Source organism: Arachis stenosperma, chromosome 6 (assembly GCF_014773155.1).
Source record: "Arachis stenosperma cultivar V10309 chromosome 6, arast.V10309.gnm1.PFL2, whole genome shotgun sequence".
Lineage (NCBI taxonomy): Eukaryota > Viridiplantae > Streptophyta > Magnoliopsida > Fabales > Fabaceae > Arachis > Arachis stenosperma.
In genome coordinates, this window is record NC_080382.1 from 71,641,905 (window position 1) to 71,657,304 (window position 15,400).

At 41.2% G+C, this 15,400-nt stretch overlaps 1 non-coding gene across 1 annotated transcript; it reads left to right on the forward strand.

The window, feature by feature from the left end:
• Window positions 1–15,033: 15,033 nt before the first annotated feature.
• LOC130937626 (small nucleolar RNA R71) lies at window positions 15,034–15,141 on the forward strand. The gene has a single exon (XR_009068836.1). It is a non-coding gene; the product is annotated as a small nucleolar RNA R71 (small nucleolar RNA).
• The last annotated feature ends 259 nt before the right edge of the window (window positions 15,142–15,400 follow it).

Genomic DNA, 15,400 nt, shown 5'->3' on the forward strand with positions numbered 1-15,400 from the left:
TACACTGGAGCACCCAGGTATAACTCAGACTCTGATTCTACATAAAACCTGTTTAATACCCATGCTAACTTAAGCATCGGAGTCTCTTGCAGGTACCCCCCACCCTCCGGTGACGAAGGATCAGCAGTGCAACCAGTCCAACAAGTCGGACGCGGCAGCTCTGGCCACCATCTACAAGTCGGACGCGGCGGCTCCGACCACCATCAACAAGTCGGACACAACAGCTCCGACCAGCACAGAAGATCTCATCCGAGATCGACCTATAGTTTCAGGTTACCCTCGGAACAGAAGCAAGCATGATTGAATAAGAAACAGTAGTAATTGCATTAATCCATCAAGACACAGCAGAGCTCCTCACCCCCAACCATGGGGTTTAGAGACTCATGCCGTGGAATGTACACAAAGAAACGTGTAAAAATGTCATGAGGTCATCAGGTACAGATACAATGTCAAAAGGTCCTATTAATAGTAAACTAGTAACCTAAGGTTTACAGAAATGAGTAAATGACAGAAAAATCCACTTCCGGGCCCACTTGGTGTGTGCTTGGGCTGAGCAATGAAGTAATTTCGTGTAGAGACCTTTTCTGGAGTTAAACGCCAGCTTTCATGCCAGTTTGGGCGTTTAACTCCAAGTTTTATGCCAGTTCCGGCGTTTAACGCTGGGATTTCTGAGGCCGGATTGCTACGCCGGTTTGGGCCATCAAATCTTGGGCAAAGTATGGACTATCATATATTGCTGGAAAGCCCAGGATATCTACTTTCCAATGCCGTTGAGAGCGCGCCAATTGGGTATCTGTAGCTCCAGAAAATCCACTTCGAGTGCAGGGAGGTCAGAATCCAACAGCATCAGCAGTCCTTTTTGGTCTCTGGATCAGATTTTTGCTCAGAACCTTCAATTTCAGTCAGAAAATACCTGAAATCACAGAAAAACACACAAACTCATAGTAAAGTCCAGAAAAGTGAATTTTAGCTAAAAACTAATAAAAATATACTAAAAACTAACTAAATCATACTAAAAACATACTAAAAACAATGCCAAAAAGCGTACAAATTATCCACTCATCACAACACCAAACTTAAATTGTTGCTTGTCCCTAAGCAACTGAAAATCAAAATAGGATAAAAAGAAGAGAATATACTATAGACTCCAAAATATCAAAGAAACATAGTTCCAATTAGATGAGCGGGACTAGTAGCTTTTTGCCTCCGAACAGTTTTGGCATCTCACTCTATCCTTTGAAGTTCAGAATGATTGGCATCTATGAGAACTCAGAACTCAGATAGTGTTATTGATTCTCCTAGTTAAGTGTAATGATTCTTGAACATAGCTAGTGTATGAGTCTTGGCTGTGGCCCAAAGCACTCTGTCTTCCAGTATTACCACCGGATACATACATGCCACAGACACATAATTGGGTGAACCTTTTTAGATTGTGACTCAGCTTTGCTAAAGTCCCCAATTAGAGGTGTCCAGGGTTCTTAAGCACACTCTTTTTGCTTTGGTTCACAACTTTATTTCTTTCTTTTTCTTTTTCTTTTTCTTTTTCTTTCTTTTTTTTTTCGAAAATTTTTTTTTTCACTGCTTTTTCTTGCTTCAAGAATCAATTTTGATGATTTTTCAGATCCTCAATAACAGTTCTCTTTCTCCTCATTCTTTCAAGAGCCAACACTTTTAACATTCTTAAAACAACAAATTCAAAAGACATATGCACTGTTCAAGCATTCATTCAGAAAACAAAAAGTATTGTCACCACATCAAGCTAATTCAACTAGTTTCAAGGATAAATTTCGAAATCCTGTACTTCTTGTTCTTTTGTGATTAAAGCATTTTTCATTTAAGAGAGGTGATGGATTCATAGGACATTCATAACTTTAAGGCATAAATTTTATTAATTATGAACTAAGGACAAGACTCAAATATAGATATAAGATGAGACTAAAATAAAAATAGAAAGCAAAAAAAATGCAAAAAAAAAATTAGACTCCCAATGATAGAGGTTTTCACAGAGTTAGGACTCAACAACCTTGATTTTGAGAAGTGGATGCTCCCTCAGCTTGAGAGGAGAGCTTTTGGCGCTTCATCTCTTGGATTTCACGCCCCTGCTTCTCTTGTTCCTTCAGCAATTTGCAGAGCATGCAGTTCTGATTCTGCTGTTCTTCCTTAAGTTGCTCCATAGTCTCTTGCAACTTGGTGATAGATGCTTCCAGGCTGGCCCAGTAGCCAATTTCAGGAAATTCAGGGAGGAACTCATGCGCCCTCCTTTTGATAGAGTTGTCTTGCACTTGTCCTTCCATTGACTTCTTGGTGATTGGGTGTTCAATGGGTATAAATTCATCTACCCCCATCTTCACCCCAGCCTCTTTACAGAGCAAGGAAATCAAGCTTGGGTAAGCCAGTTTGGCTTCAGTGGAATTTTTATTTGCAATTGTGTAAATCTCACAAGCAATCACATGATGGACCTCCACTTCTTTTCCAAGCATAATGCAATGAATCATCACTGCTCTCTTGATGGTGACCTCAGAACGGTTGCTAGTGGGCAATATGGAGCGCCCAATGAAGTCTAGCCACCTCTTGCAATTGGCTTGAGGTCTCCCCTCTTGAGTTGGTTTGGGACACCCTTTGAATTGGTTATCCATTTAGTCCCAGGGAGACATATGTCTTCTAGAACTTGATCCAACCCCTTATCTACTCTCACCATCCTCCTATTAAAGGAGTCAGGATCATCTTGCAGTTGAGGCAATTTAAAGATTTCTCTTATTTTGTCCAGATGGAAGTACATAACTTTCCCTCTGACCATGGTTCTGTAGGTATGGTAAGCAGTTCCAGTCATTCTCTGCTTATCTGTCAGCCACAGATTTGAGTAGAATTCCTGAACCACGTTCCTTCCAACCTTTGTCTCAGGATTGGTTAGAACTTCCCATCCTCTGTTTCGAATTTGCTCTTGGATCCCCGGATATTCATCTTCTTTCAGATCAAATTTAACTTCCGGGATCACTGACCTCAGACCCATTATTTTGTGATAATGGTCTTCATGTTCCTTGGTTAAGAACTTCTCTTGATTCCAAAGATTCTTTGGATTATTCTCTTTCTTGCCTCTTAAATTGGTTTGTTTTCCCTTAGGAGCCATGATATTGATGAATCTTGGCTTAGTGATCACGGAAAAGCACACCAAACTTAGAGGTTTGCTTGTCCTCAAGCAAAAGAAAAGAGATAAGAGAGGGGGAGGAAGAGGAAATTCGAATGGTGTGGTTGGAAGAGGGGGAACAAACGTGTATTTATAAGGTGGGGAGGGGAGTTTTCGAAAAAAAGAGAATTTGAAAGGATATTTGAGAAGATATGAAAAGAAATTGAGAAAAGGGTGAAATTTTTGAACAATGTTTGTAATTGATTTGAAATAAATTTTAAAAATGGTTTTGATTTTTGAAGATTTGAAAGTGAATGATGAATGATTGAAGTGTGATTTTGTAGAAAAGTGTGGGTAAGAAAAGGAAAGTTTGAAAAAAATTTGATTTGAAAACAAAATTGTGGTCCCCCCCACCTTGCTGGCGATAAACGCCCAGAATGGCACCCATTCTGGCGTTTAACGCCCATTTGTTGCCCCTTTTGGGCGTTTAACGCCCAGCCAGGTGCCCTGGCTAGCGTTAAACGCCAGAAATCCTTTGTCACTGGGCGTTTTTTCAAAACGCCCAGGATGCTGCACACCTGGCGTTAAACGCCCAGAATGGTGCCCATTCTGGCGTTTAACGCCCAAAATGGCACCATTCCTGGCGTTAAACGCCCAGAATGGTACCCATTCTGGCGTTAACGCCCAAAATGCCCCTTACTGGCGTTTTTTTCGCCAGTAAGCTCATTTTCTCTGCTTTTTGAGCTGAATCCTTCTGTAACTCTGTGAATTCCTTCATTTTTTATGCTTGCCTCTGTAAGAACTAATCATACAACTTCCTAATGACTGGGTTGCCTCCCAGCAAGCGCTTCTTTACTGTCTTTAGCTGGACTTTCACTGAGAATCACTCGAGTCTCAGTTTTGAGCATTCCTGCTCAAAATTTCCTTCAAGATAATGCTTGATTCTCTATCCATTTACAATGAACTTTTTGTCAGAATCAATATCCTGAAGCTCGACATACCCATATGGTGAGACTCCTGTAATCACATATGGACCCCTCCATTGGGATTTGAGTTTTCCTGGAAACAATTTGAGCCTAGAGTTGAAGAGCAGAACTTTTTGTCCTGGCTCAAAGACTCTGGTTGACAACTTCTTGTCATGCCATTTCTTTGCCTTTTCCTTATAAATTTTTGCATTTTCAAAGGCATTGAGTCTGAACTCCTCTAGCTCATTTAGCTGGAGCAATCTTTTTTCACCAGCTAACTGTGCATCCATGTTTAGGAATCTGGTTGCCCAGTAGGCTTTATGTTCCAGTTCCACAGGCAAATGACAGGCCTTCCCATACACCAGTTGGTATGGAGAGGTTCCTATAGGAGTCTTGAATGCTGTTCTGTATGCCCACAGAGCATCATCCAAGCTCTTTGCCCAATCCTTTCTTCAGGCTATCACAGTCCGTTCTAGGATTCTTTTTAGCTCTCTATTAGAGACTTCAGCTTGCCCATTTGTCTGTGGATGATACGGAGTTGCCACTTTATGGCTGATTCCATATCTAACCATAGCAGAGTATAGCTGTTTATTGCAGAAATGAGTGCCCCCATCACTGATTAGCACTCTGGGGACGCCAAACCTGCTGAAAATATTTTTCTAGAGGAATTTCAGTACAGTCTTGGTATCATTAGTGGGTGTAGCAATTGCTTCTACCCACTTAGATACATAGTCTACTGCCACCAGAATGTAAGTGTTTGAGTATGATGGTGGGAATGGCCCCATGAAGTCAATTCCCCATACATCAAACAATTCTATCTCCAATATCCCTTGTTGAGGCATGGCATATCCGTGAGGCAGGTTACCAGCTCTTTGGCAACTGTCACAGTTACGCACAAACTCTCGGGAATCTTTATAGAGAGTAGGCCAGTAGAAGCCGCACTGGAGAATTTTAGTGGCTGTTCGCTCACTTCCAAAATGTCCTCCATACTGTGATCCATGGCAGTGCCATAGGATCCTTCGTGCTTCTTCTCTGGGTACACATCTGCGGATCACTCCGTCAGCACATCTCTTAAAGAGATATGGTTCATCCCAGAGGTAGTACTTGGCATCTGAAATTAATTTCTTTCTTTGCACTCTGCTGTACTCCTTGGGTATGAACCTCACAGCTTTATAGTTTGCAATATCTGCAAACCATGGAGCCTCCTGAATGGCAAAGAGTTGCTCATCTGGGAAAGTCTCAGAGATCTCAGTAGAAGGGAGGGACGCCCCAGCTACTGGTTCTATTCGGGACAGATGATCAGCTACTTGGTTCTCTGTCCCTTTTCTGTCTCTTATTTCTATATCAAACTCTTGCAGAAGCAATACCCATCTTATAAGCCTGGGTTTTGAATCCTGCTTTGTGAGTAAGTATTTAAGAGCAGCATGGTCAGTGTACACAATCACCTTTGACCCCACTAGGTAGGATCTAAACTTGTCAATGGCGTAGACCACTGCAAGTAATTCTTTTTCTGTGGTTGTGTAATTCTTCTGTGCATCATTTAGAACACGGCTAGCATAATAAATGACATGCAGAAGTTTGTTATGCCTCTGTCCCAACACTGCACCAATGGCATGATCACTGGCATCACACATTAATTCAAATGGTAATGCCCAATCTGGTGCAGAGATGACTGGTGCTGTGACCAGCTTAGCTTTCAGGGTCTCAAATGCCTGCAGACACTGTGTGTCAAACACAAATGGCGTGTCAGCAGCTAACAGGTTACTCAAAGGTTTAGCAATTTTCGAAAAAATCCTTGATAAACCTTCTGTAGAATCCTGCATGCCCCAGAAAGCTTCTGATTGCCTTAACATTGGCAGGTGGTGGTAATTTTTCAATTACCTCTACCTTTGCCTTATCCACCTCTATTCCCCTGCTTGAAATTTTGTGCCCAAGGACAATTCCTTCAGTCACCATAAAGTGACATTTCTCCCAGTTTAAAACTAGGTTAGTCTCTTGGCATCTTTTCAGGACAAGTGCTAGGTGATTAAGACATGAGCTAAATGAGTCTCCATATACTGAAAAGTCATCCATGAAGACTTCCAGAAATTTCTCTACCATGTCTGAGAAGATAGAGAGCATGCACCTCTGAAAGGTTGCAGGTGCATTGCACAGACCAAAAGGCATCCTCCTATAGGCAAACACGCCAGAAGGGCAGGTGAATGCTGTTTTCTCTTGGTCCTGAGGATCTACTGCAATTTGGTTGTAGACTGAATAGCCATCCAAAAGCAGTAGTAATCATGACCAGCTAGTCTTTCTAGCATTTGGTCTATGAATGGTAAAGGAAAATGATCCTTTCTGGTGGCTGTATTGAGCCTTCTGTAATCAATACACATGCGCCACCCTGTGACTGTCCTTGTAGGAACCAGTTCATTTTTTTCATTATGGACCACTGTCATGCCTCCCTTTTTGGGAACAACTTGGACAGGGCTCACCCAGGGGCTATCAGAAATAGGATAAATAATCCCAGCCTCTAATAATTTAGTGACCTCTTTCTGCACCACCTCCTTCATGGCTGGATTTAGCCTCCTCTGTGGTTGGACCACCGGTTTGGCATTATCCTCCAGCAGGATCTTATGCATGCATCTAGCTGGGCTAATGCCCTTAAGATCACTTATGGACCACCCAAGAGCTGTCTTGTGTGTCCTTAGCACTTGAATCAGTGCTTCCTCTTCCTGTGAATTTAAAGCAGAGCTTATAATCACTGGAAAAGTGTCACCCTCTCCCAGAAATGCATATTTCAGGGATGGTGGTAGTGGTTTGAGTTCAGGCTTAGGAGGCTTATCCTCTTCCTGAGGAATTTTCGAAAATTCCTTTGCTTCCTCTAGTTCTTCTTGATCAGGTTGAGCATCTTTGAAGATGTCTTCAAGCTCTGATTCTAGGCTTTCAGCCATATTGATCTCTTCTACCAGAGAGTCAATAATGTCAGCGCCCATGCAGTCATTTGGTGTATCTGGATGCTGCATAGCTTTTACAGCATTCAACTTGAACTCATCCTCATTGACTCTCAAGGTTACTTCCCCCTTTTGTACATCAATGAGAGTTCGTCCAGTTGCTAGGAAAGGTCTTCCTAGAATGAGAGTTGCACTCTTGTGCTCCTCCATTTCCAGCACCACAAAGTCAGTTGGAAAGGCAAATGGCCCAACCTTGACAACCATGTCCTCTATTATGCCTGATGGGTGTTTAATGGAGCCATCAGCAAGTTGGAGGCATATCTTGGTTGGTTTGACTTCTCCAATCAACCCAAGCTTTCTGATAGTGGATGCAGGTATTAGATTGATGCTTGCTCCAAGATCACATAGGGCTATCTTGGTGCAAGTGCCTTCTAATGTGCACGGTATCAGAAAGCTTCCAGGATCTTGAAGCTTTTCTGGTAAGCTTTTTAGAATGACTGCACTGCATTCTTCAGTGAGAAACACCTTTTCAGTTTCTCTCCAATCCTTCTTATGGCTTAAAATTTCTTTCATGAATTTAGCATAAGAAGGTATTTGCTCAAGTGCCTCTGCAAACGGAATCTTTATCTCAAGAGTCCTTAGATAGTCTGCAAAGCGGGCAAACTGCTTATCCTGTTCCGCTTTGTGGAGTTTCTGAGGATAAGGCATCTTGGCTTGATATTCTTCAACCTTGGATGCTGCAGGTTTATTCCTTACAGAAGTGGTTGAAGAAGCCTTGTTAGAGTGATAATTATCAGCACTCTCAGGTGTCTGATCTTCCCTTGGCGTTTGAACGCCAGGAAAGGGTGAAGTTTGGGCGTTAAACGCCAACTTCTCTTCCTTTTCTGGCGTTTGAACGCCTGAATTGGGCAAGGAATGGGCGTTTAACGCCAGCTTTCCTTCCCTTTCTGGCGTTTGAACGCCAATGACATTCCTCTCTGGGCTCTTACTGTCCTCAGAGAGATTTTGAACAGTAGTGTGCTTGTCCTCTGTCAATTGTTCCTTGTTTGGCTTTTTGTTCTTTTGAGCAGTGTTATTCAAGGTCTTCCCACTCCTCAATTGAACTGCTTGACACTCCTCTGTTATCTGTTTAGATATTTGCTGTTTTGCTTGATTTAACTGCAATTCTATGCTCTTATTAGCAACTTTAGTTTCATGGAGCATCTCCTTAAATTCTGCTAACTGTTCTGTCATCAGTAGTTGTTGATTAAGCTCATTCATCTGTTCTTGAGGATTAGGATCAGTGACTAATGCCATGACTTCCTTCTTTGGAACGAACTCATTGCTAGAATATAGGTATTGGTTTCTAGCAACGGTGTCTATAAGCTCTTGAGCTTCTTCAATTGTCTTCCTCATGTGTATAGATCCACCAGCTGAGTGGTCTAAAGACATCTGAGCTTTTTCTGTAAGCCCATAGTAGAAAATGTCTAACTGAACCCACTCTGAAAACATTTCAGAGGGACATTTCCTTAGCATACCTCTATACCTCTCCCAGGCATTATAAAGGGATTCATTATCCTCTTGTTTAAAGCCTTGGATGTCCAGCCTTAGCTGTGTCATCCTCTTTGGAGGGTAAAAATGATTCAGGAATTTGTCTGACAACTGTTTCCATGTCTTTATGCTTGCTGTAGGTTGGTTATTTAACCACCTTTTAGCTTGATCTTTTACAGCAAATGGAAACAGTAATAGTCTGTAGACATCCTGATCCACCTCTTTATCATGTACTGTGTCAGCAATTTGTAAAAATTGTGCCAGAAACTCAGTAGGTTCTTCCTGTGGAAGACCGGAATACTGGCAATTTTGCTGCACTATGATAATGAGTTGAGGGTTTAGCTCAAAGCTGCTTGCTTTGATGGGAGGTGTACAGATGCTACTCCCATATGCAGCTGTAATGGGGTTAGCATATGACCCCAGAGTCCTCTTGGACTGATTAATTCCACTTAAGTCCATAATGGACAAAAGGGAAATGATAATGATTGCAAAGAGATGAATTTTGTTTATTTTTATTTTTTTTTGAAATATCCGAAAAAATTAAAATGAAATAAAATAAAATAAAAAAATTCGAAAATCAAAAGGGAAATGAAATCAAAGCAAATTGAGAACTGAATCAATTAGTAAAAGAGAAGATTTTGAAAACAGCAATTAAAAAGATATGATTGAAAAATTTTTATGAAAAAGATTTGATTTTTGATAAGAGGAAAGAGAAAAACACAAAAAGACACCAAACTTAAAATTTTTAGAAATCAAACACTAATTTTTTCGAAAATTTTTAAAGGAAAAACACAAAGAGGACACCAAACTTAGAATTTCTATGAATCAAAAAGGGACTAAGAATATGCAAAAACGAAAATTTTAAAAGAAAAATAAAAGCATGCAATTGACACCAAACTTAGAATATGAAACTAGACTCAACTAAAAGACTCTAAACCAACAAAAATAGTCCTAATCTAAGCAACAAGATAAGCCGTCAGTTGTCCAAACTCGAACAATCCCCGGCAACGGCGCCAAAAACTTGGTGCACAAAATTGCAATCACACTTTTGCAATCCCGCACAACTGACCAGCAAGTGCACTGGGTCGTCCAAGTAATACCTTGCGTGAGCAAGGGTCGATCCCACGGAGATTGTCGGCTTGAAGCAAGCTATGGTTATCTTGTAAATCTTAGTCAGGATATCAGAAATTATCAGGATTGATTGTAAAAAGCAAAAGAACATGAAATTGTTACTTGTTTTGCAGTAATGGAGAATAGGCTGAGGTTTGGAGATGCTCCATCTTCTGAATCTCTGCTTTCCTACTGTCTTCTTCATCAAACACGCAAGGCTCCTTCCATGGCAAGCTGTATGTAGGGTTTCACCGTTGTCAATGGCTACCTCCCATCCTCTCATTGGAAATGTTCAACGCACCCTGTCACGGCACGGCTATCCATCTGTCAGTTCTCAATCAGGCCGGAATAGAATCCAGTGATTCTTTTGCGTCTGTCACTAACGCCCCGCCTTCAGGAGTTTGAAGCACGTCACAGTCATTCAGTCATTGAATCCTACTCAGAATACCACAGACAAGGTTTAGACCTTCCGGATTCTCTTGAATGCCGCCATCAGTTCTAGCTTATACCACGAAGATTCCGATTAAAGAATCCAAGAGATAACTACTCAATCTAAGGTAGAACGGAGGTGGTTGTCAAGCACATGTTCATAGTTGAGAATGATGATGATTGTCACGGATCATCACATTCATCCGGATTAAGAACAAGTATTATCTTGGAATGGAAGCAAGCATGATTGAATAAGAAACAGTAGTAATTGCATTAATCCATCAAGACACAGCAGAGCTCCTCACCCCCAACCATGGGGTTTAGAGACTCATGCCGTGGAATGTACACAAAGAAACGTGTAAAAATGTCATGAGGTCATCAGGTACAGATACAATGTCAAAAGGTCCTATTAATAGTAAACTAGTAACCTAAGGTTTACAGAAATGAGTAAATGACAGAAAAATCCACTTCCGGGCCCACTTGGTGTGTGCTTGGGCTGAGCAATGAAGTAATTTCGTGTAGAGACCTTTTCTGGAGTTAAACGCCAGCTTTCATGCCAGTTTGGGCATTTAACTCCAAGTTTTATGCCAGTTCCGGCGTTTAACGCTGGGATTTCTGAGGCCGGATTGCTACGCCGGTTTGGGCCATCAAATCTTGGGCAAAGTATGGACTATCATATATTGCTGGAAAGCCCAGGATGTCTACTTTTTAATGCCGTTGAGAGCGCGCCAATTGGGCTTTGGTAGCTCTAGAAAATCCACTTCGAGTGTAGGGAGGTCAGAATCCAACAGCATCAGCAGTCCTTTTTGGTCTCTGGATCAGATTTTTGCTCAGAACCTTCAATTTCAGTCAGAAAATACCTGAAATCACAGAAAAACACACAAACTCATAGTAAAGTCCAGAAAAGTGAATTTTAACTAAAAACTAATAAAAATATACTAAAAACTAACTAAATCATACTAAAAACATACTAAAAACAATGCCAAAAAGCGTACAAATTATCCGCTCATCAGTAATACCCATCTTATAAGTCTGGGTTTAGAATCCTGCTTAGTGAGTAGATACTTTAGAGCAGCATGGTCAGTATAAATAATGACCTTAGATCCTACTAGGTAGGATCTGAACTTGTCAATGGTATAAACCACTGCAAGTAGCTCCTTTTCTGTAGTCGTGTAGTTTTTCTGCGCATCATTTAATATGCGACTAGCATAATAAATAACATGCAGAAGCTTGTTATGTCTCTGACCTAGGACTGCGCCATTTCCATGATCACTTGCATCACACATTAGCTCAAATTGAAAGTTCCAGTTGAGTGCAGAGATAATAGGAGCAGTGACAAGCTTGGCTTTTAGAGTTTCAAAGGCATGTAGGCATTCTTGGTCAAAGACGAATAGAACATCAGTGGCCAAGAGATTACACAGGGGTTTGGAGATTTTGGAAAAATCTTTTATGAACTACCTGTAGAATCTTACATGTCCTAAGAAACTTCTAGTTGCCTTAACACTAGTAGGTGGAGGCAAGCATTCTATCTCTTTCACCTTAGCTTGATCCAACTCTATCCCCTTATTTGAGATCCGATGCCCAAGAACAATGCCTTTAGTTACCATGAAGTGGCATTTCTCCCTGTTTAGAACAAGGATTGTTTCTTGGCATCTTTCAGGACTAGGGTCAGATGATCAAGACAGGAGCCAAATAAATCTCCATACAAAGAGAAGTCATCCATGAATACTTAAAAGAACTTCTTTACCATATCAGAGAAGGTGGATAACATGCATATCTGAAAAGTGGCAGGTGCATTGCACAGGCCGAATGTCATTCGTTTATAGGCGAACACGCCTGAAGGACATGTGAATGTTGTCTTCTATTGATCCTGTGGATCTACTACTATTTGATTGTACCCGAAGTATCCATCCAAGAAACAATAAAAAGCATGACCTGCTAGTCTTTCTAGCATTTGGTCAATGAAGGGTAAAAGAAAGTGATATTTCCTGGTGGCGTCATTGAGTCTTCTATAATCAATGCACATACGCAAACCTGTGACTGTCTGTTTTATGATCAGTTCATTCTTTTCATTGTGAACCACTGTCATTCCTCCCTTCTTAGGAACACCTAGATAGGGCTCACCAATGGGCTATCAGAAATGGGATAAATAATCCCCGCCTCAAAGAGCTTAGTGACTTCCTTCTGCACTACTTCCTTCATAGCTGGATTCAATCGCCTCTGTGGTTGTATCACTGGTTTGGCATTATTCTCCAATAGGATCTTATGCATGCATCGGGCTAGGCTAATGCCCTTAAGGTCACTGATAGTCCACCCAAGGGCGGTCCTATGTGTTTTAAGCACTTAAATTAGTGCCTCCTCTTCCTGTGGCTCTAATGTAGAACTTATAATCGCATGATAGGTATCTCTCTCTCCTAAAAATGCATATTTCAGGGAGGGGGTAATGGCTTAAGCTCATGCTTAGGAAGCTTCTCCTTTTCCTCAAAATTTTCGAGGTTCCTCAGTCAAACAGAGCTTCTTTATTAAAGAAGCAGGTATTAGATTGATGCTTGCTCCAAGGTCACACAGAGCTGTCCTTGTACAAGCATCACCTAGAGTGCATGGTATCTTAAAATTTTCAGGGTCTTTAAGCTTTTTTGGTAAGCTGATCTAAATAATTGCACTGCATTCTTCAGTGAGGAGGACTGTTTGTGTCTCTCTCTATTCCTTCTTATGACTTAGAATGTCCTTCATGAATTTTGCATAAGAAGGTATCTGTTCAAGAGCTTCTGCAAAAGGGATCTCTATCTCTAATGTTCTGAGATACTTCGTGAAGTGGGCAAACTATTTATCCCTTTTTTCTTGACAGAGTTTCTAAGGAAATGGCAACTTAGCCTTGTATTCATCAACCTTGGTTGATGAAGACCGAATGCCATGTGAGTTGGAAGGGGTGTTACTAACTTGCTTCAGAGGGTTGTTATCAATGAATGACTGACCTCCCTTGCATGGGCGTTCAACACCCATGCTGCTACCCCCTTGGGCATTTGAACACCCATTCTCTGCCCTTTCTTGATGTTCAATGCCAAGAGGGTTACCTTCCTGGGCGTTTGAACGCATAGTCTCTGCCCTTTCTTGGTGTTCAACACCAAGAGGGACACCTCTATATGTGTTTAAATGCCCATAGTTATCTTGTGCAGAGACCTGGTTATCCTCTATGAGTGCTTAAGGTTTTCCCACTCTTCAATTGGATAGCCTAGCATTCATCTGTTATTTGCTTAGATAACTGCTGGCTTGTTTGACTCAACTGGGTTTCTACATTTCTGTTAGAAGCCTAAGTTTCTCGTAGAGCCTCTTGTAGTTCCAGCATTTACTGGGCAAAGGCATGCAGTTGCTGAGTCAATGGGCCATCCTACTCTGAAGGGTTAGGTTCAGCAGCTACTGCCTTAACCTCTCCCTGTATAGAGGCCTAAGGAGATGAATACAGATGCTAATTAGTGGCAACTATCTTAATAAGCTCTTAAACCTCTCCTGGTCTTTCTCATGTGTATGAAACCACCTGCAGAGTGGTCCAAGGGCATTCTAGCCATGTCTGAAAGCCCATAGTAGAAGATGTCTAATTGTACCCATTCTGAAAACATTTCAGTGGGACATTTTCTTAGCATCCTTCTATACCTCTCCCAAGCATCATAAAGAGATTCACTATCTCCTTGCTTGAAGCCTTGGATGTCCAGTCTCAGCTGGGTCATCTTTCTTGGGGGAAAGTATTGCTTTAAAAACTTGCCTACTAACTGTTTCCAAGTTTTTAAACTAGCTTTATGATGGTTATCCAACCACCTCTTTGCTTGGTCTTTTACTGCAAAAGTGGTGGACGAAATTGTGATTCCTTTGTTATTGTATTTTGTAAAATTCATTGCTTTTTCAACTATGTGTGGACACAACTCCGTCAACTTAACCAGCAAGTGTACTGGGTCATCCAAGTAATTTGCTCTTAAGTTACATCTTCATCCTCTTCAGTTAAAGAAGAATAGTTCTCAGAGCTCATGAATGGCAGAAGGAAGTTTAATGGAATCTCTATGGTCTCTATATGAGCCTCAAATTCCTTTAGGTCCTCAATAGGGAACTCCTTTCTGTCTGGAGGACGTCCCATGAGGTCTTTCTCATTGAGATTCACGTCCTCCCATTCCTCTTTGGATTCGGCCATTTTGATTATATCAATGGCTTTGCACTCTCTTTTTGGATTCTCTTCTGTATTGCTTGGGAGAGTACTAGGAGGAGTTTCAGCGATTTTCTTACTCAGCTGACCCACTTGTGCCTCCAAGTTTCTAATGAAGGACCTTGTTTCAGTCATGAAACTGAGTGTGGCCTTAGATAGATCAGAGACTATATTTGCTAAGCTAGAGGGGCTTTACTCAAAATTCTCTGTCTGTTGATGAGAAGATGATGGAAAAGGCTTGCTATTGCTAAACCTGTTTCTTCCACCATTATTATTATTGAAGCCTTGCTTCTGTGGATTATTCCATGAAAAATTCGGATGATTTCTCCATGAAGGGTTATAGGTGTTGCCAAAGGCTTCACCCATGTAATTTACCTCTGCCATTGCAGGGTTCTCAGGATCATAAGCTTCTTCTTCAGAAGATGCTTCTTTAGTACTGTTGGATGCATTTTGCAATCCATTCAGACTCTGAGATATCATATTGACTTGTTGGGTCAATATTTTATTCTGGGCCAGTATGGCATTTAGAGCATCAATTTCAAGAACTCCTTTCTTTTGAGGCATCTCATTACTCACAGGATTCCTTTCAGAAGTGTACATCAACTGGTTATTTGTAACCATGTCAATGAGCTCCTGAACTTCTGCAGGCGTTTTCTTTAGGTGAATGGATCCACCTGCAGAATGGTCCAATGACATCTTAGACAATTCAGACAAACCATCATAGAATATATCCAGGATGGTCCATTCTGAAAGCATGTCAGAAGGACACTTTTTGGTCAATTGCTTGTATCTCTCCCAAGCTTCATAGAGGGATTCACCTTCTTTTTGTCTGAATGTTTGAACATCTACTCTATGCTTGCTCAGCTTTTGAGGAGAAAAGAACTTAGCTAAGAAAGCCGTGACCAGCTTATCCCAAGAGTTCAGGCTGTCTTTAGGTTGAGAGTCCAACCATACTCTAGCTCTGTCTCTTACAGCAAAAGGGAAAAGCATAAGCTTGTAGACCTCGGGATCAACCCCATTGGTCTTAACAGTATCATAGATCTGCAAGAATTCAGTTAAGAACTGAAAAGGATCTTCTGATGGAAGTCCATGAAATTTGCAATTCTGTTGCATCAGA